Genomic DNA, 23,584 nt, shown 5'->3' on the forward strand with positions numbered 1-23,584 from the left:
CCTAGGCTTTGAAGCTGCTGCCCCATCGTGGGTGATCTCTTCTGGGGCTCTTTGGCCTCAGGACTTCTCTGTCCCGGGCCAGGACCTGGCCCAAGCCTGCGGACACAGGCATTGATCACCCACAACCTATAACAAAGCTCACACACACACACACACACACACACACACACTCCTGTTGGAATGTGGAGTAACTGATTGACATTCCTGGGCTCTGACATCCCCACATTCCCACACAGAAGGGCACTTGTGGAACCGGGCGTTACCAGCACCACAAAGCTCAAACCAGGAGGTGCTAGTCTCGCTCAAAGATAGCATCAGAAAGCTTGATTCCCCTTTGCGGAGAGACTTTATAGGGGGTTACCCGAAATCCCCAGCACTCCCCTGTGCGCTACCCATTTCCACTCTACAGTTTTGACTTCTTCCAGTTAACAAATTATAATGACCACCACCTGCAACTATGATACCTATGATCTTTTTCAAAGAACATCATCTTACATGTGTATTTCTTCACACAGGAAGACCAACAGAATTCATCAGCCTTGGTGTGTGTGTAAGCAGTAAAAAGTCTACCCAAGTTATCTGGTTCTAAAGGATCTACAGGAAAAGGTGGCTTCATGGGTATGCAACCTGTGCAACTGTGCCAAATCTCACTCCTAGAAGAATGTGCACTTGGTTGAACGTTTTGTTCTCACTGCTGTGAAACTATAATCTTTAACAAGTTTCTGTGAACTTTCATTTTATAAGCGGCCTCACAAATTATAGAAACTGTCCTTCCCTAGTGTTTGTGTTTAAAAGTGAAGCAAATACCTGGTCATGGTGACGGCAAGCCTATTCGGTGCACCCACATTTTCTTATGGTAATTCTGATTTATGATTTTGCATGTCAAATCATGAAATTTGTATCCCAGAAAGCGAGATCACAAGGACAACCCACTGAGCTTTTAAAAACAGCTTCTAGATGTTCAAAGGAATCACTGTCTAGTTTTAAAAGCAAGGTGTAGGTTACTTTCTGTGGGCTCCACACCAGATTCATTTCTATGAATAAATGCATTTCCTAATAAGCCACAAAGAGAACAACTAGTCCTTTGAACAGAAGGAGCGAGCTTCAACATATAGGGCCACCTTATGTTAGGATAATGCGTACGTTGAAATAATACTTGGTTCTGTTTCTCTTTCCCTTTAGAATTATCACACACATCTTCTGTGTGCTGCAGGCCTTTCTGAAATTATTTATTTTTATGGCAGTTTGAAATTCCTTTTCAAAGAAAAGCATCCTAGTAAAATGACACAGCAGTTAAAATCTAGTTGTTGTTTTTTTTTAATGTCACCCATTTCTACCCATTGTATGCTGCAGCTCATCTTGCAAGTTGGCACTGGAACTTCTTTATTTGTTTATTTATTTATTTTGGTACTAGGTATTGAATCAGAGATGCTTAGCCACTCAGCCACATCCAGCCCTTTTAATTTTTAATTTTGGACAGGGTGTCGCTGAGTTGCTGAGGGCCTCACTAAGTTGCTGAGGCTGCCTTTGAACCTGCAATCCTCCTGCCTCGGCCTCCCAAGCCTCTGGGATGAGAGGCGTGCACCACCATGCCCAGTCAGAACCCATTTTTAACTGGAGAAAAACAGAGACTTGAATTGGACAGCATTTAGGAGTTGCAAGCAGATTGTCCTAAGGGATCAGTGACAGGAGTAGGGGGAACGCAGAAGTGAGGTTTATTTCCCCCTCTCGTTGTCTCTACCGATGATGCATTATCATGGGGCTTCTCTAGGCAACTGCAGTTCAAGTCAGCAAATGCAAAATTGGAAAGTGCAAGAATGATGCCCCTCAAGTTTGCTGGCCCAAACCCGCCTCTGTGTTCCTGGGCTAAGTGCTCGGAATTTGGTAGCCTGGGTCTTCGCTCCTCCTTCAGACGCAGCCCCCTTACTTAGACTCAGCTTTCGATTGGGGGATTCAAGGACAGCTTGGATCTTGGGTGATCTAAGAGGTCCACGGGCTAAGATCTTAGGTCCACGAGCTCGGGTGATCTAGAAGAGAGCTCCCAGGAAAGAAAAGAAACTGTGACGTGGGAAGTCCAGGGTACAGTGAAGAACTGCAGGGGAAATGTCAGATTTGCATCTTTTACCATATGATTTTCAGGAGACAGTGGGATGTGCTTCTAGGGTACTGTACCCACCTGGTTCCCAAAGGACCGCTGAATCATTTGGCAAACAGTGATTAGCTTTTTACATAGGATCACTGAATATATACTCTAGTTTTCACCAAGGAACACGCACCCGCTGTCAATCATCTGCTTTCTTTTATCACCTTGCAAGGCTGGATGCCCTGTGTGGGGATAATCTTATCACAAAACATAGTTTCCCCTTTAACAAGATTATAAAAGTGTAATCACAGCCCAGTGAAAGGGTCTCATTTTTTTTATTAATTACCTGGATGTCTATAAAGATTTTTTACGAATGATCAGGAATGCGTGGTTCTTTTAATTACTTTTGCACTTTAGAGAATATTTTAAAGACATTTTAAACTTTTCTTGAAAATACATACCAAGGATTGTCAAATCCTATGGTTTCAAACTCCGGCTACTGTTCAAGATTTTCTCTCCTGACCTTATCCACCTGCTCATCCGGGGTCACTGTCAGTTGGTGTTAAATCTGTCTTGGAGCTTGTTCTGCAGTGAGACCAAAGCATATTCTAGGCAAACTTGGGACTCCCGATTGACACCTGGCTGCAGTTGTGACTAAAATAATTACTAAAACATGCAACATTATCGGAATGCACGGTCCCATGTTTCAGAGTTCCATGCGGGAGGGCTGCCTCCCCTCCCAGAGCCTCACCAGGGGAATTTGTCACTTTTAACACATGTGGTGGCATCTAGTGTTTTTAGTGCTTTGCTCAGCATAGGCTGGACTAAGGAAGGGGGGTTGTGTTTCCGAAATCAGGTAGCTTCAAAGGATATCAGATGCCTGTAAAATCAGTGAAGGAAGTCAACTAATTTCACTCAAATTCCAAATTTGACTCAAATTCCAATGATTGCAACTTGGAGAAGCAACCATAAGGCTGTCAGAGTTCCTATGTCTGACATTGTATATGAGCTATAGATAGAGAAGGAAAAACATGCAAATCGTCACAAATGAAATACTATTTAATAGTCAAATGCGGGGAGCCGTTTAAAATATGAAAAATAACTTGCATATTTTTGGTTCTTGACAAGACCAAAATATTACTGGCGTACCCCCAAACAAACATTTGGAGAGGCATAAATGAATTTTAAGAAACTTACCGAAATTGAACAAAATCTTAAATGATATAACTAACTAAAAAAAAATGCACTTCTCACTTCTGAGTAGCTTATTTTCAAGTGAAAAGCAAGATACAGTTTTCAGTGAAGTTCATGCCTCAAATTTTGTGAATTTCTTAGCTTTGTCCTCTAACAGAACTCCAACGAGCATGTCTTTATTCTGCGTTTCATTCTTAAATATGGAAGGAAAGCGACAGGTGCTCTTGAGAATGATTGAAACCGTGTTCTGTTCAAAGTCTTAAGTGGGTTTTTCTGCTCTGATGTTTTCAAGCCCCTTGAAATTTACATTGAGCTGTATAAATACCAAGAGATTTGGAGAGAAGGTTTGCAAGGTCAAGAGCGGCTTTTAATAGGAGACAGCGCCACACGCTGGCCAGATAGGTGAAATGCGAAGGAAAGGAACCGGTCCACTCTTAGGCATTTATCTGACCAGGATAATCATTGCCCTGTCTTCACTTAATAACAAGTTAATGGCTTCCAGGGTGCATTTAAAATTAGAGACGCTTTCTCGTGTGCGTACAGTCACCCTGATCAAAGTTAGGAAAACTAGCACTTCCTTCCAACAATTTTTTTTCCCTAGTTCTGACCCACTTTGCAAACTCTACCATGCAATTCAGTGAGCCAGGGTAAACAGTCCGTGAATATATGTCTGAGAGCTTCAGTCCAGAACAGCTCAAGCTTTGCAAGCTTCTTAGGGTTTTGCAAAATAGGATGACACATGAATAAAGTTTGCCAGGTGAAGCAGGGTTAAAAAAAAAAAAAGTAACGGACAATCTTGACCTTGTTAGGGAACATAATGACCCAGCACACTGGAGAACTTCAGAGGAGCCCGGTGCTACTTCAGGACCACGTGAACAGGATTTGTGAATGAAATCACCCAGGCATGAATTAATAGCTTCCTCTTCCAAATCCACAGGGGCTGAAAACCTCCCTTAGGATACAAATCAAACACACACACACACACACACACACACACACATTTTGGTTTACACCCAGCATTTTCTATGGTGGCTAATTTGAACCACCTGGAGAATATTCTGCTCTGTGCATGAATATTGGGTGTCACAAGGACTCAGAAGTCAAAAATCGTGTTTCCTTCCCTTCTGTTCCGCTTCTCTTTGTTTTGTGGATCTGGGAAGGTCCATCTCTTATTTCCACGAAATGTCGACCCTGAGTTTCAGAGGCAACAAATGTCACAATGTTCTTTTTTTTTCTTAGCAATGTACGTTTTATTAATCACTCGTGTGTGACAGTTAGGTATCTTTGGTATCTGACTGTCTTTAAGTAGAGATCCCTCAAGGGACTATTTTTCCTAAAGTCTCTCTGAATATTGCCTAATCTGAAGAAGGCATTTGGTAACATTGTAACAACTTTCCTGCTCAAAAAGAGTTTAAGTGGGGGGATGGCTATGTGTTCAAGAGTGATCTTTTTCCCTTCCTTCACACAATTAATAGCTCCCGTTCTGGACAATGAACAAGAGATCAGATGGTATTCATCCACAAGGAATTTATTTTCAGCATCTTGATATTTATACTGTAATGATCTTTATATATGAGAGGAGTGTGCTGGGAAATGTTCAGCTGAGAGCAATCATACAGGCAGACACACACCCAAGCCATAAATAAGAAGCAGCCAGTCCAAACAATGGGATAATTGCAGAGCTGGTTAACTCTTTCATGTTAGAAGAGAAGTGTTAAATGCACTTCCAGGCATTACACAGGAAGAGAAAAAGAAAGAAGGGGGTGGGGGAAGAAATGAAGGAAGGAAGGAGATCTGAGCCTTTTTCAGTTTTTAGAGAATCAGGTGCTCATGTGCATTGTTTATTAAAAATCAGAACAGTTTTTGCCCAAAATTGGAGTCTTTATTCCTTCTTTCCTTCATCCAAAAAGTTAACTGAAATAATGGCTATTTCTGCAAAAATTATAAAGTTGTGACTTTACCCTAATTGCCTGCTGAGATACTGAGGGATTAGGAGACATGATATGGATGTAGATATAGGTACAGAGGAAGATGGCTGGGAAGGGTGACAGGTACGACCCTGGAGTCTGATGGTGTTGGAATCCCAGTTGTATCAAGGGGGGGCTGTGCCATCTCCACCAATTCCTTGTCTTCTCTGCGTTTCAGTACCTTCCCTTTGTGAAACAGAGAGCGCCATTGAAGCACACTCCCAGGATTATTTTGAGACAATATGTCTAAAGGACTGAGTTGGGAGCATCAGTGGTCGATAAGGAATGCCCAACATTGCCAGATAAACACAACGTTCAGAGACCTCTGAAAATGTGAGCCCCATATAAACTAGGCCTCCCGTAAGTCGATCTTGCTGGGTCTTTTGGCCACAGTGATGCAGAAGCTGGCTGAAACATGTAATAAGAATGTTTAAAATGCTCTTCTGTTTCGTATGAGCTACTCCAGGGTTTCTCAGCCCCGGGACTATTGACATTTGGGGTGGGATTCTCATTCGCCGTGTGTGTTCTGTGTCTTGCTCACTGTTGGGCAGCACCCCGACCTGACTTCCACCACTAGCCCCAACTGGGCAAAGAGGCGCTGTCTAGATTCTCTCCCCAGACCCCTGCTAGATGCTCTGCAGAGCCCTAGGGCTTGCGTGTATTGCTGTCGACCTCCAGCTTTCCCCTGAGCCTTAGGCATGTAAGAAGAGCTGGTCATTGGTCATTTCCACAGGGCAAAGACCAGCACAACCCAGCCTCAGGGCCTCAGCCCCCAGGCACCCAGTGCGGGAAGCCTTTCTGACCAACCACAAAAGCACTGGTCAGTTTATAGAAAGTCTAAGAGCAGCCAGCCCGGATCACACTGCCAGGGTTGGACCACAGCTCAGCATCAGAAGCTTCGAGCAGTGTGGTCTTGGGGCGTTATTTACCTTCTGCGTACCCCAGTCTCTTGGAATATAAATTGGAAACAGGTACGGACCTCATGGTGTTCTGATGATGGTTTGGACATGATTTTTGGAGGTGAGAGGACTGGATTGTGCGAGCAGTAACCGGACCTGTCCATCATGGCTTGAATGGGCTGACGGGAGGGCACTGTAGGCAGGTGGGGCATGGCTGGAGGAAGCGCCTCTTCCCTGCACCCCGGCCCCCAGCTTCCTGGTTGCCATGAGGACAGCAGCTCCCTTTGCCACGCCCTTCAGCCATGATGTTCTGCCTCACCTTGGGCCCAGAGCAGTGCAGCTGGCCACCTGTGGACGGCGGCCTCTGGAAACGTGAGCCGCCCATCAACTTTGGCTTCTCTGAGTTGTTGAGATGTCCTTCTCTCCTCTTTGCACTTGACTTATTTATCATCTTGGCTTTCAACAAATATACTCTCTTGCATGAAGGGTCCCCTACCATTCTTGCACAAAACCTTAGCACTAGCCGAGCGAGGTGGCGCACGCCTGTCATCCCAGTGTGGCTCGGGAGGCTGAGGCAGGAGGATCGCGAGTTCAAAGCCAGCCCCAGCAAAAAGCAAGGCCCTAAGCAACTCAGGGAGACCCTGTCTCTAAATAAAATGCAAAATCGGGCTGGGGATGGGGCTCAGGGGTGGAGAGCCCCTGACTTCAATCCTTGTACTGCCCTGCTCTCCCCCACCCAAAACCTGACTCTCTTTGGGTTTGTTATCATTATAACCATTGCATTTTAATGCATCTCTGTTCCCGTCTCTATCTCCATCTGGACTTCACACTGTACCCATCTGAGAGCCATTTCTGATACTTGTCCAGCAAACTCTTTGTCTGGGCTGGAACTCACACATATTTACTCCCTCTTCGGTCTGCAACCTCGTTTCCTTTGTTATTTACTGTCTTGCTTTTTGGTTTCCTAATCATATTTCATCTGAAACTTTTACTCAGGGGGTTCGCAAGAAGGGCATAGGCGTTTACCAACGGTGGGAGAGTTAGCAGACATTTCCAAGGCCTGCAAACTAGTGATAGCAAGCAGTGCACCACCCCGCACCCAGAATGCAATTTGGCTGATGTCATGCACGCAACCCCGGCTGTACCCGCCAGCAGGGGGCAGTACAGGGCAGGCCTGTGAGCCCCAGCACCTGTCCTTAGAGTCCCACAAACTGGACCCTGAAGGTCCCTCCCAGACAAAAGAGCTTCATACACAAAGCCTTAAATGACAGGATCGAGTCAGAAAACCCTGGAGAAATGAGGAAGGAAATTCTCAAACCGTTATCTGACACAAGGAAGCAAATGAGAGGTTATTTCAAGGATGATGGCAGTATCAGAGAAATACCATCTCCCCAGTAAAGTGCAGAATGCAGTAACTTTGAGAAATCCAGAGAGAAAAGAGAGGGGGGGTGTTTGGACTTTGGATGTATTGGATCACATTAAAATGAAGATGCAGTCTTTGCGAAAGACATCTTAAAGGAAAAAAAGTAACTACAACGTGGGAAATATATTTTCACCCAATGCACAGCCGACCAAGTATTTGGATCACTGGTGATCAGGAAAAAAAAACCTCAGATGAGCCCTTATACTATTTTAACATAAGTTGATGAGTTGACTGTATACTAAAATCTACCAAGCTCACTTTGGGCTGAAAATTAAAAGTCTTCTTGGAGAACATGATCCTCCACAGTGTGGCTTATAAGTTTACTAAAGGGGTGTTGATGGATGCTGTGATTCTGCAGAAGAGTCGGACTAGACCTCAAGACAGCAGCTATTCACATGGCCAATGATCTCTCATTTCCATGCCTGGGCAACCCAGATGACCATATTGCTCATTTAACGTAGAAACCACTAACAAATTCATAACTGCACAGCTCATGTTAGCAAGACCCTAAATCCAGCAGAAAGTCCACTGATGGCGGGCAGATACGTGAACACCAATGCAGTCACATAACTAAGTATCTTACAGCTTTCAAAATCACTACAGGGATGTACATCTTAACGAAAAACCTGAATAATACAATAGTAGACGACGTTACAGTTTGGATGTGAGGTGTCCCCCATGAAGAAGTTTTAGGGGAGAACTGATTGGGTTATGAGGGTATTAACCCATTAAGTGAATTAATCCCTTCATGGGGATTAGCTGAGTGGTAACTGGGCTGTGGCTGCAGGAGGTGGGCATGGGGGCATGGCTTTGGGTATATATTTTGTATCTGGAGAGTGGACTCTCTCTCTCTGCTTCCTGATCATCATGTGAGCTGCTTCCCTCCGCCTCACCCTTCTGCCATGATGTCCTCCCTCACCTTGAGCCCTGAGGAATGGAGCCTACTGTCTATGGACTGAGACCTCTGAAACTGTGAGCCCTTAAATAAAGGTTTTTGTCCAAAATATATGCATGTTCAGCGATGAGGACTTCATTACTCATTATTTTCTTCCTTTTTCTTACTGATCTTGCCTAGAAAACTTGCATGAGAAAGCGGATGGAGTAGCCTGTTGCCTGAGGCTCACTCGAGGTCTGCCTAAGCCCCTCTGCACACATCAACTTAGATGGAGTCAGTCAGGTGAGGGAGCATTTCCCTTTATGTTGTTGTTGTTTTTTTGAAGTCGTTTTGTATAGGAACTGTGAGCGTATTATTTTTGAAGTGTGGAGTTGTAACTGTCTGGAGCAGGGAAAATCAACAATATGAACCTGAAAGTTTCAATGTTGCAAAATGTGTGCATGATCCAGGTTCTCATACACTACACTTTTGTGTGTGTTCTGGTCTTGGAGCAGCAACGTTTTTCATTAATTCTTACTTTCTTTTTAAACTTAGTTTAGCCACTTAAAGAAAATATGCTGACAGGGCATGGTGGTGCACGTCTGTAATACCAGAAATTTGGGGAGGCTGAGGCAGGAGGATCACAAGTTGGAGGCTAGCCTCAGCAACTTAGCGAAACCCTGAGCAACTTAGCGAGGCCCTATCTCAAAAATTAAAAAATGATAGGTCTGAGGATTTGGCTCCGTGGTGAATCATCCCTGGGTTCGATTCCCAGTGCAAAGAAAGAAAGAAAAAAAAAAAAGACTACTTATGGCACAATTTACCTCAAAGCCGTTAAAAGTTGTGTATTTTTTTTTTTTCCAATTTAGAAACGACAAGAAAAAGAGACAATGTGAAAGATCATGAATTATAATCTACACAATTACATATTCTTGAAATCTTTTTGGGGAGAAGGGGTACCAAGGATTGAACTCAGAGGTGCTGGACCACTGAACCACACCCCCAGCCCTATTTTGTATTTTATTTAGTGACAGGGTCTCCCTGAGTTGCTCAAGGCCTTGCTTTTGCTGAGGCTGGCTTTGAACTCACGATCCTCCAGCCTCAACCTCCTGAGCCTCTGGGATTACAGGTGTGCACCACTGTGCTTGGCCCATGTTCTTGAAATTTAAAAAGTATAATAAAGTAAAAAATAACAGTGCCCTACTCTATGTGTTTATTTAACCAGTTATGCAAAGTCCAGCTGTTCTGCAGCAATATCAAATATATTATTTGTCGAAAAAAATAGTCAAAATGTCATTTTTTTTCAGATGCTAACTCAGAGATGAATAATTACTTAGTGATCAGATATTATTCTTGGGAGTAACAAGGTACAAAAAAATAATGTTTAGGTGACGGGAAAGTGTTGAACCCGAGAACGTAATTGCTTTGTAGAGCTGTCTCGAGTCCCTGGTCAAACAATATCTCACAGGCGAAGAAATTAGAAGCTAAAAAGCCCTAGAGAGAGGGACCGGCTCACGGGGAGACTCCGAGAGCTATTTGCTAGAGGATCCTCATGAGACAGACAACATCCCAACTCCCCGGCTGACTCGGGGACCAAGGGTGGACACTGCAGGAGAGACAAAGGAGATCTAACAAGGGTCACCAGTCAGGCAAACTGTCACGGTCACATGGCCTGCCTCAGATCCATCCGTGGTGCAGACGTGGAATCTCTGTCTGGGCACCTGGGGGCACGTCTGAAACAGGACCATGACAGAAACCCGTGAGTGGGAAGTCCCCACCCTCATCTGGCCTTGGAGAATTTTCGACTGCTTTTATTGAATTGTCTAACCCGTCCCTGGGAGGGAAAATGTAGCCAGCTTCTCTTCTATGTCAAATTCACAACCAATTCAGGGAGCGTCCCTGGTATCAGGGTGGGGAGGAGTTTTGTGTTCATTTAGTCCAAGTAAAAGGAGGCAAACGAGAATAATACAACAGGAAAACCAGAATATCTATGTCCGAACCACAAGGCATTTTGCTTAATTGAATTGGATGTCTTAGGTATCTGTATTTTTTTTTTCTTAGTACTAGAGCTTGGACCCAGGACTTTGTGCATGCTAGGTGACTTGCTCTTTGTGCATGGTGGGCAAGTGCTCTATCCCTGAGCCACAACTCCAGCCTTTTTTTTAATTTTTTATTATGAGATAGGGTCTAAGTTGCTGAGGCTGGCCTTGAACTTGTGATCCTCCTGCCTCAGCCTCCCATCTCTGGGATTACAGGCTGAGCCTGGCAAATAGCAGTATTTCTTGAAGCACCTAGATGATCCTAACACCTGTAAAGGTGAGTATGAGCAAGCACATTTTCTCCTAAAGTCCAATGGTAGACTTGAAAAAAGTTATGAGAATTTGGCACAAAGAAGAACGTGGTCACTCGTGGTTACTCAGTCCGCGCCCTTGACGCGTGTGGACAGAACCATTGTTGACTGTGGAGTCTGTCTGGTGTACTGTAGAATGCTGAGCAGGTTCCTGGCACCCCCCTCTGGATGCCAGCAGCACCCGTCCTGGTTGTGACAACCTCCTGACATTGCCAAATGTCCCCTGAGGAGGGAATCCTTCTCCAAGTCCAGAACCCCTCACGTCAGCAACTGCTTCGTGAGCAAACACTCAAACAGTACATGGCTGTTGTATTCTGCAATCTGTATACGGGGTGAAATTGGGAGTTCATAACCCACTATTTGCCATGTTGCATCTCGTGTACAACTTCAGGACCAGCAATCTCTCTCCAAAACCCCTTCCAAGGAGCGTTCTGCAATTCCTTGACATCATAACCTCCAGGGGTGACCCGACGCAGCCCCCCGGGGTCGGGGAGAAGCAGCCCATAATATTCATCCACAATGGGAGACGACCCACAGTCTGCACCTTCTTGGGACTTACCCATTCGTAGGTGGAGTGAGCTAGTCATTCTGGGCCATGATTTCCAGCTCTGCCGTTTGCAATTACTCATTGTATGAGCTTCTCTTTTTTTTTTTTAAAAAAAAAAAAAGTGTTCAACTTTTGAATATTTGGAATTCAAACAATGCTAAGGATGGGTTCTCTCAATATTAGACTTGCCTACCAGGGACCTGAATGCAAATGAATAACTGAATAACAAAGGCCATTCTTCATTATTCAGTTATTCATTTGCACTCTAAAGCAATGACTGCTTTGCCCACAAGGGTGGGGAGCCCTCCTTGTCCCCCAGGGGTGGCCGGTCAGTTGTCCTCTATCTCCAGGCAGCGCGGCGGGTAGGGGGGGTGTCCGGAAGGTGCAGCTCCGTTCCTGGCCATCTCACCACAGAAGGGCTCTGACCGGGGCCTTTATGGACACAGTGTACCCCACGGGTGTACCGTGTCGATTCTAGAACATTCCTACCAGCTTCCCTTTAGGATTCTTATTATTCCTCTGCCTGGAAAACCCTGGGGGAAAGATGATGCGTTATGAATACCTGACTGCTACCAGACCCTTGCTCACCCTAAACCTCCTTTAAGGCCACCCTGACCTCCACATTTCAACCTGGAAACTGACCCCAGGTCCTGACACTCTGGATCCCCTTTCCCCGGGCTTGACTCTGTTCCCACCGGGAACTCATCACCTTTTATTATTATTATCATTATTTGTTCTAATTAATTCTCCAGAATTAATTAGAGTAGAATGCACTTTGACACATGATACATGAATAGAGTATAACTTGTCATTCTTCTGGTTGTTCATGATGGAGAATCCCAATGGTCCTGTGCTCATATATGCACACAGGATAATAATGTCCAATTCATTCTATTACCCTTCCTACCCCATACCCCTCCCCTCCCTTCACTCCCCTCTGCCTAACCCAAAGTAACTCTATTCTTCCGCATTGTGAATAAGCATCTGCATATCAGACAAAACATTTGGCCTTTGTTTTTTGGGGGGAGGATTGGCTTATTTCACTTAGCATGATAGTCTCCAGCTCCATCCATTTACGGGCAAATGCCATCATTTCATTCTTTTTTATGGCTGAGTAATATTTCATCATGCATATATACCACATTTTCTTTATCTGTTGAAGGGCACCTAGGTTGGTTCCATAGTTTAGCTATTATGTATTGAGCTGCTATAAACATGGATGTGGCTGTGTCACTAAAATATGCTGATTTTAAGTCCTTTAGGTATAAACTGAGGAGTGTGATAGCTGGGTCAAATGGTGGTTCCATTCCAAGTTTCCTGAGGAATCTCCATCCTGCTTTCCATAATGGTCGCACCAATTTGCAGTCCCACCAGCAATGTATGAGTGGACCTTTCCCCCATATCCTCTCCAAAATTTATTGTTGCTTATATTCTTGATAATTGCCATTCTTATAATTATCAAGAATATAAGCAAAAAAAAAATTTTGGTGAGACACACTAAATAGATAGAGTGAGATGAAATCTTAGAGTAGTAGGATCTGACTTCCTTAACAAGACTCCTAAAGCGCAAGAAATAAAATCAAGAGTCAATAAATGAAATGGATTCAAACCAAAAAGCTTCTTCTCAGCAAAGGAAACAATCAATAACAGGAAGAGAGAGCCTGCAGAGTGGGAGAAAATCTTTACCACCTGCACCTCAGATAGCGCACTCATCTCCAGGATATATGAAGAGCTCAAAAAAACTCAACACCAAAAAGACAAATAATCCAATCAATACACGAACTGAGGAACCTAACAGACACTTCACAGAAGAAGAAATACGATCCATCAACAAATATATGAACAAAAGTTCAACATGTCTAACACTTAGAGAAATGCAAATCAAAACTCGTCACCTTTGACAGTCTAAAGAACATAAAAGAAAACGGTTGTTTTGTGAAATGAAATAATGATTTTTAAATAATCTGGAACACTTACTGTGAGCCGTCTCCCCAGAACGAGATCTCTGTGAGAGCACAGATCTTTGCCCACCTGCTCTGTTCCTTGTACCGGCCTCTGCTCTCTGTATCTGGTGCTAATCCTGTAAACCAGCCCTGAGACTCTCCTAGGAGTCTGCCTGGGATGAGCGGATGTTTCTAGGTGGCTGCAATTGTTGTGCACTTAGAGGCTATGATACTTAGGGCCTCACCACCTCCTAAGTATACAGACCTGGGTGTATAGTATTCTACCTCCCACTAGGCTCTTCCCTCCATGGGTGGCCGAGACTTCCTGAGTTTTCATTTGGCCTTACCTTACTTTACCAATCCCTGCTGGTTTTTGACATATTTTCATTGTCTTTCCGAATTATTTCTCCTGATTTCAATGGGAATAGTTTCTGCTTTCCCGGTAGCTCTTGAAATACACAATTCTATTTCTTCTAGTTTTTAACACTTGTCTCCGAAGTTGGGTCAAAGAAAGCAAATGAAGGCAGTGGACATCCTGATCTTGCCCCACCACGTCAGAAAGCCAAATAATTATTCAGCTCCATAGGTTTGGAAGAACGGCTCTCATTTTATAGGTCCTCTTCATTATCCTGTGAGATTTGCAGTATAAATCACCTCGCGCCGACAGGCCGTATAATCTGATGTACAGTAACATCGCAGTCCTATACAGCCAAGTAATTTATCACGAGCTTTTAATTATATGAAGAGACACACTAAATTTATCTCTGTGTCCTTATCATTCAGCTCAATGCCTGGAATGTAACTGCTGCCTGATAAATGCTTATTTAATGATAAAATGAATGAACTGAAAGAATTAAAAATTATGCATGCCTGGGGTAGAGGTTACACATCACGATGTGAGATGGCAGGAGAAATCTGGCAGCCTGTGAGCACAGAGAGGAAGAGAAACCCCCCTCATTTGCAACACAAAAACCCTGGGGCAGACACGCAGTGGCTTAGGAGGAAAAGAAGGATCTCCCAGCAGCTGGGCAGCCTGGCCTCTCCACAGGGTTGGAACATCTCAGAACAGATAACAGTAATTGTCTGATGCTCAGTATGGTGACCTTGGTTCTGTCTGGAGAAGGTCATTCCCAAGAGGGTCCAAGCTTGCTTTATGACCCGGATATGCAGGACCACAGGATGGGAGCAGAGACCTTAACCGTCTTGTTCTACAGTTTGCATGCATCAGTGGGACGGCCTGGGAAGTGGGTGTGTTAAAGGCCTGCTGTTGGGGGATGTGGTTCCTTTAAGAGGTGGAGCCTAGGGGGAGGAAGTTAGGTTATTGGGATCATGGCTTCTTCCAAACTGTCCGGGCCATGGTGTGCTGCCCTGTCACAGGTCCCAAGGCAATGGGCCACAAATCTCTCCAAGCTGATTAACGCCAACAGCACGCAGTTGTTATCACCCTCACGGCTTCAGAATTTCCCTGTGGAGGCCCACCCATTTCTCCACCCAGCCTGGTCTCTGTTTTCATTTCAGCTCAGGCCCTTGCACCTCACTGGGAATCCACTCTGGCTGGTTGTCTGCTTCCTGTGCCCATCCATGGAGCCAAGGCAAGGCCTCCCCTCACTGGATGCACGTGCTCTGCAGCAGGGTGGCTTGCTACGTTGCACGGGAACTCTCAAGTTGAAGTTCTAGGCTCACCCGCAAACCTGTGCACATCATACCCATCACACGCACATCACTTTCTGTTTACATGTCATAAGCGGTTCCAGATGTTTGGGATGCGCACTGCCACAGTGATAATGTGGGATTGGAAGACGGTGCCTTTTAAGCGATTTCCGTTCAAGATTCGATTTTAAGGTGATTCTTGTGCACCCACTCTTGGGAGTGACCCTCCACCATACTGAGCCTGCTTTCCAGTTAGGATGTGGCCACGGGTCGCTGTAGCTATGCACACATTGCTGATTGACATGGATACAAGCGAGAGGTGGGTGTTTTAGATGATGTCTCTGTTGCGCAAACATCATAGAACAAAGGCGTGTGTACACAAACGACTCTCGGCTGTCTCTTAGGGGAATGCCATTGTGTATGTGGCCCCTCATTGACAGAAATGTCATGTGACTGTGTTTTTTAGTGACCTGCACATTTTTTCCCATGTTTCTTCAGGTCAAGATTCTCCTTTGGGCATCCCCTAAAACTCTTACAGAGCACCCAGTAGGAATGCATGTGGTAGAACGGTTGATTTTGATCCGATCCATGTATGGTTGCAATTAGAAGAGATCACTCATTGTCCTCAGATGCATTAAAGGCAAAGACACTTTATTTTTTATTTTATGCAGACCAGTGCTATGCTGTGTTGAATCTTGGCGGAGCACACATCACACGCCACAGAGTACCAAGTCCGTCTTGACTCAAAACACTTGTGAAATTCTCTGAGCAGGATCAGCGTTTAGGAAGGCATCGGAAGGCTGTCACGGAGGATTTTAATTTTGCCACAGAAGCCCCTTCTCTTCCGATACAGCTTTACCATAAAGAAACAAAACCCCTCCCTGTTAGGAGCCAACAGTCGCTGCGCCATCTGCTTTCAATCACGCCTCTCGCTCCTTTTGAATTCCCAAAGAACTCAAATTCGTTTTTCATTAGAGTGTTTCTGTAGTTTTGCAAAGTATGACCCGGATGGGACACACGGAGAATGAAAAGCAGACTTCTTCATTAGAGCCTGAATGGGCTCCTGTCTTGAAACATATCTGTCTTGGGCTGGGCGATGACTGATCCTCTCTGAGCCCTTCATGGTCCCACCAAAAGGGAGATCCGAAGCACAGGTTCGGGTGTGGCCTGCTCTCCCCATAGAACAAGGGAAAACCCGTGTGCTGTACATTATTCCCCCCAGAGAGACATTTTTTTTTCATCAAACTATGTCAATGATGTTTGTCGACTCAAACAAGGTTTTAATTTTTCAGAATATTCACATATTCCTATAAATAAATGAAAACTAGAAAACAACATTACCCTATCTAACTTCCCAACATTCAGCAAGGAAGAGGAACTAGCAGACTCAGAGGAGGCTGTTATGTACAACGGAGTTTTCATGAGTTGGACTTCAGGGTGCTTCCTTTGAGTCACAGGGTCATCAATGTATGTTTATGTCAAAAAATGACAGCTGACACAAGGGCACACACCTGTAATCCCAGCCACTTGGGAGGCTGAGGCAGGAGGATTACATTCAAAGCCAGCCTCAGCAACTTAGGGAGACCTAAGCAACTCAGTGAGGCCCTGTCTCTAAATAAAATACAAAATAGAGCTGAGGATGTGGCCCAGTGGTCGAATGCCCCTGAGTTCAATCCCCAGTACCCACCCACCCCCAAATTAGTTCCAATTTGTATGCTTGAAAAAATAGCATGAATATTTGATTTTTTTAAGTATTTATGACTAGTACAGAGAAGAAAGCAAACTTCATGCCAAAGTGGAAGAAACATTCTTGTATCATCAGAGACACACTTCAGACCTTGAGCATGCACAGTGTCTGTCTGTCTGTTAGCCTTGGCACACTTGAACAGTGCTATGGTAGATGGAATTCTGCTCTCAATTTCTACAAGTAAAAAATCAGTGGTTGCATCTTGAGGTGTACAAAAATAAATTCTTACTTCTCTAGTGAAAGACTGAAGTTTGTATGGGATCAAAAGCAAAGAGCGAGACAAACTTCACATAGACATGAAACATCGCATTTTCACGACCATCTTTATGACCTGAGGGAGAATTCTCAATAGCACAGATTTTTAAAGACTTTCAAAATGTAACTGGCCCTGTGAGCATCTTGACTCCTGGAGTTGTTATTTAGTAAAGATTTGGGGTGAAACTGGGAGGATTCTGTCCCTTGGGATGGTGGTGACAATGAGATGGGTTAGACCTGGGCCCTGTGCCTCTCCTCTGTCCTGTTTGTCCCTCTGCCCTGCACTCCAAGCCCACTGGCCACACTGGCTCTCCACGGGCAACATGCGCTCATTCCAAACCCTTAAACTAAAATATAATACATACGAGCCCGATTCATGTTCAGTATCACATCTCCTTTAATCAGATCCTTGAGATGGGTCACTCAGTGGGCAGGTCACCCCAGGGAAACAATGCACGGGCCATGCCAAGTTTCCTGTGCAGGTGAACTCTCCCTAATGCACCTGCTGTCCCCTGCAGAGGGAGGACTTTCCCCACTCAGCCTCGCCTTCCCTCTTCCTCCCACTTTCCACAGAATGTGAACCTCACAGCTGTGTTAGGAACACTTGATAGCCCACTCCCCACGTGTCTAGAAGCAGTGCATCTTAACCACCTCTCAAGGGCTGTTGGGACTAGAGGAGACAGAAAAGCCTTTCATCTCAAAGTAGAATTTCTGTGTGTGCAAACTTGCGAATTCACTACATGAGCCAAAGGGAAACAGGAGGTTGGTCCTTTTTAGTTTCCTCATAGTTGTCTATGAAAACTCACAGCCCAGTGCAGGAGATCCACTTCTTGAACAGGGCACAACCAATGGGAAGGACCAGGGATAAAAGAATGGACAAGAGGTATTAACTACAGGGATTAAGGACAGCCCTGGAGTGACCTATAAAGCAAAGCTCTCCACAAAGGAAAATGGGAATTTTATTCTGGGAGTCTATCCATATTCACGTTGGGGCTGGACCCATTCCTGAGCATGTCTGGGTGAGGATGTACATTTCTGACACAGTCAGTACAGGATGATGGTTGGAGAAAAGTAGCTGGACACCTCTCTGTGCATGCTCAGCTCAGGGTCATAGAGGATATTGTAAAGCGATCAGATGGGAAACACAGATATTTAAAGGCAGCAGACCTAACCACGTCTGGGCATGCTCAGTTCAGGGTCACAGACATGGCACGAGTGCACATGTTTGCATAAGCTCAGTTCAATATTATAATGAATCAAGTACTATCTAGGAACCCAAAAGAAAAAAAAAAAGAAAGAATGCTCCTGAGATCTTTGAGATCTTGGCTGCATCTTGTAAGATTCCCCAAGACATTGAGCCAAAGCAGAAGAAAGACCATTTTGAAGATCTGTTAGGAATTTCCCCTAAAGGTGCCTGGCTCACTTAGTGGCCAACAGACCCACCACCTGTTGATGAAGACATATTTGGGCCAGAGAGAGATCCAAGATTCAATCTCCACGACTGCATGCATGAAAGTCTGTCAAACTCGAGGTGATTCTTAATATTTGTGTGAGTGCTCCTTTTTTGCATCTTTAGTGTATGCTAATAGCTCTTTATCAAAGATCTGCAAACCAGGGCCACAGGCCATACCCAGCCCAGCACCTGTTTTGTACCTAAGATTTTACTGGAATGCAACCACACTTGCTTCCATACCATGTCTGGCTCCTCTAGAAACCTCTTTTCACACTCACAGAGCTGGGCGTCTTTCCTTAAATAGGTAATTGAGCAAAAATGACCTCATAAGGAGTGGAGAGAGTCAGGGACCTCAATCTCTTGTACCCACTGGCAGACCCATCTAAGTCCCAAACACTTGGCCACCTCTGACCACAAACCTTGTGACACTTCCTCAGTAAGTCTGTTTATTGTCTTCACCATTCAGTCTTTCATTTTAAATCAATCTGAACTGAATTGGTGTCTAATTTAAAGTTGTTGATGGCTGGCTTCAAGTTTTGGTCCCCACGCCCTTCCATATTGGCATTGGGGACTTCCCAGTTACTGTCTCATACATGTGCTCTTGGAGTGAAAGTTTCTCCAAGATAGATACCCACCCCCTCCACAGACTTGCAAATATGAGCAGTACAATAAATTAACCAACAACAGGTGGACAATTAGCTTTTCAAGTTAAATGCTTTCAACCATTAGTGGGAAACTGGCCTCACTCGACTTGAAGATCACCAATAGAAATCAAAGAAGAGAAACAGCAGTGGTGCTAAGAGAGGAAACCAAGCATATATGAACGTGTACGGCAGACCATTAAGGAAACTTCCTAAAAATCAACACTGCTGGGGAAAACACAGAATCCTGGATGGTTTCCCTATTTTCCTAAGAGCTAAATTGCAGAAATTTGATGCTAACATCCATCAAAGGAGAATGAAACATAATCACCTTTACTGACCAAATTAGGTGTCTCTTTTTTCCTAAAAGAGCATCCTGGTGTATGGTGCTCCTTTTAGGGCTTTCTCACAGGAGGGATCCAATCAAGGGCCGAGTACCCACCGGGGAACTTGCCAGGAAACCGTTTCTATTTTTCCCTCAATTCACAGACAGGGTCTTGCTTACCTGCTTAGGGTCTCACTAACTGCTGAGGCTGGCCTCCAACTTGCTATCCTCCTGCCTCAGACTTTTGAGTAGGGGTCACTGCAGGCGGGTCCACCACGCCCAGCTGCGTTCATTTCACAACGTGGAGGGTGCCCTTGGGACAACAGCTCTGTGCAGAAACTTGTGTTTGGTCCCCTGAAGGTCAGGGGCTACAGGAGAAGCAGGGGCAAGGCCCTCCTGCCAGAGCTAGTGTGCGGGGGCTGCAGTGGGGACAGGTGGTCACGCGCTGCGACGTCCTGGAATCCTCGGGGCAGCGGGGTTCCAGCCACCGGGGGGCCCCACGCGCTCTGCTGGCCTGGATACCAACGGCCACTCGCTCAGTGTCCACTGGCCTCCTGCAGCAGCCCCCGCAGCCCGGCTCTCATGGGCGGCTACCTGGCCAGGTACCTGCGGAGGTGCCTGCGCAGCCCCTGGGCCGCCAAACAGTCGTGCTGCGCCCAGGAGCCCAAGTGTCCCAGCCCCAGGCCGCGGCGCCGTCCCCGGGACCCGGGGATCTTCCATCCTGCCCTCGTCTTCCCGGGCTTCTTTGTCCTCTCCCGAGCCCTGCCCCGCACAGGGCCCCGCACTGAGCACACTGGGGGCCCCAGGCCAGCGGACCCCGCGGCTGCCCAGCCCGGGGCGCCCAAGCCCCCTCTCTGGCCGCTCTTGAAGGCGGGGCTGAGCGCTCCTCGCCCCGGCCACACCAAGCGCCGGCCTCCGGGTGCCCAGAGGCGCCCTGGGACCCGCAGCGCGGTCACAGTCCTCATGGACCCGCCCCAGCGCCCAGGGACCCGCTACGCGTGCCCTCCCGTGGCGCCCATGCCAGACCCGTGCGCCCAGACCACCGTGCTCCAGGCCCTCAGCAAGGGCCCCAAAGGCAGAAAGAAGGTGGACCGTCCTCTCTGGTTTGAGAAGCCAGAGCCTGAAGTCCCCAAGCCCCAGGTCGACAAGCCCCAGGTCGCACAGCCCCAGGACACCAAGCCCCAGGTCTCCAAGCTGCAGTTTGAGAGGCCCCAGGTCGATGAACCCCAGGTCGCAAAGCCCCAGGTCACCAAGCTGCCCATCGACAAACTCCAGGTCAACAAGCCTGAAGTCGCCAAGCCAGAGAGCCCCGAGCTTGAGGTTCCAGATCCCCCAAAGACCCGGGAGCCGGGGCCATCTGCTTTCCTGCATGTGATCAGCAAGGGAGTGGTTTGGCCCTTTGCGCCCCAGCTGGGTCCTGCGACAGGAATCAACGGCCCAGTGCCCAGGAGACCCAGGCAGGGCCTGCTCCCGAGACGTCCCTCGCCTGTTGGTGCCCGCTGTGTCCCCTGGTGCAAGCACTGCACCGGCCAAGGACACCGTCTTGCAGCTGGAAACCCGGGAGCAACTGCCCCCCAGTCCAGGGGCCTCGGGCCTGGCCGCCCTGCTCAGCAGCCTCAGCAGAGGAGCCCCCCTGAGCCCCGAAGGCCGTTCAGCCCCATGGTGCCCCTGACGGCCCCGAGAGGGCCCAACGGCCGCCTTCTTTTCAGATACAGACCTACCGTCACCATCGTCTCCTACTGACTCCGCTCTACCCCACGGGGAGGCTCTTGGCCACCAGCGGACTGGCCACTGCTTGGACTCACAGGTCTGCCACCCTCAGCCCTCCTCTGTGTCACCTGAGGAGCCACCATTTTTTTTCCCCTTAAGTAGTATGTTTGTCACCAACTGAACAAAACAAGAGGGTCTCACAGGACATGCACATCTTAGTTGTAAAATAAGTTCCTTGATGTTTGTGGCTTGTTCAGTGTGCGGGGCTGGTAGGGACTGCCGTGTAGGAGCACCTGGAAAGGGCTCAGGGAACCAGGGCAGGAATGAGAGAGATGGCCAGGGGCATCCCTTGTCCTGGGGACCCTGGGGCCATTGGTTCATTAGTCTAGCAGAACCCTGCCTCCCTCAAGGAGTTGGTCTCGATGAGAAGGCAAAGAATGCACTCAACTTTGCAGAGGCAACGCTAGCTCTGCAGAGTTAGATGCAGCAATTGCTCATAATTATCTTCCACCACCTGGGAAAAAGGCAGGCTCCACATGAGCAGGTTGGTCGGATATGACACTTTCTACAAGTACCAGAATCACAGCTTTCTGGCTTTTGGAGAAATCCTCTCTCTGGAGATTGAATAGATTCAAAGGGGTCAATTTTTATGTATAAGTCCAGGTACTATATAACTGTTCCCCAAAACATCTCATGGAACTATTTCTATGTGTTAAGAATCTTGCACGTCTTGTAGATTCAGAAAAGTAATGAAAGCAAAAACACAGAGCAAACTCCCTACAGCAACCTACGTTGCTCGGGTCTCTGGTTATTTTACAGAAGAGACTGGCTTTGTAACAGATTATGTGGGATAGAGCTGAATGTTTGTCAAGCTTTCATATCTGAAGCTTGATATGTAATCTCATAGACACTACTGTATGACTTTTACAAGAACACTCCATATGATCCACCTGGAAGTAAAGAATAATTAGGACTTTACACTCTAAGCAAGAGAAATTATATTTTATAGGAAGTGGGGGAGTAGTAACTGTCAGCATATAAATTACTTTTTGAGTTATATTCTTCCAGGTCTGCAGGCTACCAGGGGTTTTAATGATAAATATTTTCATGCAGGCAGAAGCTGAATGTGCATGCAGTTTTATAAAAGTTTCCCTTGAAGGCTGTAGGAGGTAACTCTGTCTTTAATGGAAATGTAGTGTGCCTTCTTGGAGGCAGGAGGAATAACTCCAAGGATGACAGACTCTCAATATTTTATTGTTACCTCCTATAATGGGAATATTCTTCTGACTTTCCAAAATATGAAAAAAAAAATGGAGAGAATACTCTGAATATCTTAATCTGTAAAGTTAGTTTCAATTTGGATGTTTGAAAAAATAGCATGGATCTTTGATTTTCTTAGTACTTAGGGCTACTATAGAATAGAAAGCAGATTTCATGCCAAAGTGGAAGAGATGGTCCTACAAACTCAGACACACACCCTAGCATTTCAGCGTGCACAGTGTGTGACTGTCCCGTAGCCCTGGCACACTTGAGCGACCCTACTTGTGAATGGATTTCTGCCCTCCATTTCTTCCAGTAAAACTACAGTGGTTCAATCCCAAGGTATGCAAAAATAAGTTCTTGCTTCTCTAGAGAAAGATTAAAGTTTGCACAGGATTTAAAAGCAAATAGCAAGAAGAAATTCACGTCGACATAAGACATAGCATCTTGACGGCCAACTTTATTATCTGCTGGAGAAGATCAAAGATGTTCAAAGACTTTAGAAATGGAAAAGGCCCCGTGAGCATCTTGACTGCTGAATGTGTGTTTAGTAAAGACGTGGGGTAGAACTGGGATTATGTCACTCCATGCTGGTGGCCACAACCATTAGACCTGGGGCCCTGTGCATCACCTTTAACAGTCCTTGAGATAGGTCACTTAGTGGAGAGGTCACCCCAAGGAAACAATGCACGGGCCATGCCAAGTCTCTTCGGCAGCCTGACCCTCCCTAATGCCCCCTGCCTTCCCCTGGTTAGGGAGAGTTTTCCCCACTCAGCCTCGCCTTCCCTCTTCCTCCCACCTTCCAAAGAATGGGGGCATCCTAGCTTTGTTAGGAAACCTTGATGCCACATTGCCCATCTGTCTAGAATCAATGTATCTTAATGCACCTCTCCAAGGGCTATTGGAACTTCAAGAGGCAGAGAAGACTTCCATCAAAGAGCACAATGTCTGCGGGTGCAAACTGTCAATTCAGTACATGAAAGGGAAAAGTGTTGTTGTTTTTTTTTTTTTCAAAATTACTAAGTTGTGTGAGTTGTCTATGAACACTCACAACCCAGTGCAAGAGATCCACTTCTTGAAGAATGCACAGCTATTGGGCACAGCAAGAAAATAAAAAGATGGAGAAGAGGTATTACCTACAGTGATTAAGGACAGCACTGGGGCTGCCTGCAAAGCAAAGCTCTCCCCAAAGAAAGGAACATGAGAATTTTATTCTGGGAGTCTATCCATATTCACGTTGGGGCTGGACCCCTCCCTGAGCAT

The sequence above is a fragment of the Marmota flaviventris genome, chromosome X, assembly GCF_047511675.1.
Source record: "Marmota flaviventris isolate mMarFla1 chromosome X, mMarFla1.hap1, whole genome shotgun sequence".
NCBI classification, from domain to species: Eukaryota; Metazoa; Chordata; class Mammalia; order Rodentia; family Sciuridae; genus Marmota; species Marmota flaviventris.